The following is a 2,448-nucleotide window of genomic DNA, read 5'->3' as shown; positions in this document are numbered from 1 at the left end:
CACAGACAGGCATGCACCACCATGCCCCGCTAATTTTTTGATTTTTTTTGTAGAGACAGGGTCTCACTATGTTGCCCAGGCTGGTCTTGAACTCCTGGGCTCAAGCAATCCTCCCTCCTTGGGCTCCCAAAGTGCTAGGATTATAGGCGTGAGCCACCGCCTCTAGCCTGATACTGTTGATATAATTTCATGTCTTGCCTTTTCCCACTTCCTCCTATAGCATGTAAGTATTTCCCCATGTAATGCCCACATCTTTATTAATAGCATCTTGAATGGCCAGGAAGTATCCCACAGAGTGAGTACTGGGCCGTTTCCCTAGGCGGCCTCTCTGGCTGGACCTTATGGTTGTTTCTGGGGCATGAGTAGCTATCAGAGCTGGCAGCCAGCAGCAGGGGAACTGGCGGAGGCCCAGCATGGAGTCTCAGGCTGGCTGGGCAGGGCTGGGGCAGGGCTGGAGGGCTGGCTGAGCTGCATTCACCTACCACCTGCAAGGCCGGGCGCCTGGCTGGAGCCGCTGTCGCCGCTGTCAGACCTCCTCAACTGCAAGCAGCTTTATCTTCATTTCTGACTGATCTGCGGGGCTTAGCCCTGACACTTCCTCTTTATGTCTCTCCCTTTCGGACCCTCTCTGTCAAGTAGCTAATGAACTGTAAACAGACACTCCAGTGCTCCAGGGGGCCCTCCAAGAAGCTGGCAGAGCTGCCTCTGTTACAGTAAAGAAGCCTTCAGGGAGGTGGATGACACTCCACCGGCATCAGCCCCGCTGGCTGGCGGAGACAGAGACCCTGAGTCCCTGCATGTGCTCTCCCTGCTGAGGACACAAAGGTCCAAGGGGCAGAAGGATGGCGGGGGCTCTCCCCAGACAGCCTACACCCTTGGATGCCATTGCTTGTTGCTGGAAGCCTCAACGGGTCCCTGCCCCGCCTTCCTTCTCCCTGTCCCCCAGCATCCCTGCTGTGTATAATCCTGGTTCATGGCTAGACTCAACAGAAGACCTTTTGGAAAATGCAGATTCCCAGGCTCCTGAGCCTAAAGATTGGGACTTAGTGGGTTGGGTGGGACTCCCATCTGATTAGATTGTCAGAATACTTTGGGAACCACTGGCTTGGGCTGGGGATGCCCTCAAAGCTCTTTTCAGAAGCCCCCTTTTTCAGGACAGCATCCCAGGATTGCCCCTTCCTCACTTGGATCTTGGGGTTGCTGTGCTTTTAAGGAGCCCCGATGTCACTCCATTCGGGGGGGGATGGGCCGTTTACACTGTGTCTCCCTGTTAGGCTTGGAGCCCTTTGAGGCCTAGCACACAGTAGGTACTCAACCACGTTGAAAGTGAGCAAACTTGGGCCAAGTGTTATGTGGCATTCCCCGCTTTCACCCTCACAGCCCTTTGTGACGTGGGGCCTTTTATTTTCATCCCCATTTTACAGATGAGAACACTGAGGCCCAGCAAGTTTGCATAATTTCCCCAGGTCACAGGGCCTATGAGAGGAGGGTAGGAATCAAATCCTCTTCCTTCCCTTGTATCCATCGCTACGCCATGGATACGAGTCCCTTATCAGACACATGGTTCACAAATGTTTTCTCCCGTGTTGTGTATCGTCTTTTTACTTTCTTGACGGTGTTCTTAGAAGTTCAGAAGATTTTTTTTGTTTTTGTTTTTTGAAATGGAGTCTCGCTCTGCCACCCAGGTTGGAGTGCAATGGTGAGATCTCAGCTCACTGCAACCTCCGCCTCCTGAGTTCAAATGATTCCTCTGCCTCAACCTCCCAAGTAGCTGGGACTACAGGTGCCTGCCACCATGTCCTGCTAATTTTTATACTGTTTGTAGAGACAGAATTTCACTATGTTGGCCAGGTGGGTCTCAAACTCTTGACCTCCAGTGATCCACCTGCTTCCAAAGCGCTGCAGCCGTGGGCCACCACACCCAGCCAGAAGTTCAGATGTTTTTAATTTTGGTAAAGTCCAATTTATCTGCTTTTTATTTATCATTTTATTTTGTTACTTTTGCTTTTCGTGTGGTATCTGAGAAGGCTTTGCCTAACCCAAGGTCATGAAGATTTACTGCTATGTTTTCTTCTAAGAGTTTTATAGGTTCAGTTCTTACATTTAGGCCTATGAGTCATTTGCAGTTAATGTTTGTGTACAGTGTGAGGAAGGAGTCCCATTCCTTTATTTTTTATTTTTATTTTATTGTATTTTATTTTAGAGACAGAGCCTCACTCTGTCACCTAGGCTGGTATACAGTGTGGTGTGATCATAGCTCATTGTAAACTCTAACTCCTGGGCTCAAATGATCCTCCTGCCTTAGCTGGGACTACAAGTGCGCACCATCATGCTGGTATTTCCTCTCTCTTTCCCTTCCTTTCCCTTCCCTTTCTCTCTCTCTCTCTTTCTCTCTCTCTCTCTTTCTCTCTCTCTCTCTCTCTGTCTCTCTCTCCCTTTCTTTCTTGA

This window comes from Sapajus apella, unplaced genomic scaffold (assembly GCF_009761245.1).
Source record: "Sapajus apella isolate SASKATOON/1434 unplaced genomic scaffold, GSC_monkey_1.0 scaffold43, whole genome shotgun sequence".
Taxonomy (NCBI): domain Eukaryota; kingdom Metazoa; phylum Chordata; class Mammalia; order Primates; family Cebidae; genus Sapajus; species Sapajus apella.
The sequence above is the reverse complement of the archived record's forward strand: the minus strand, read 5'-3'. Positions refer to the sequence as shown.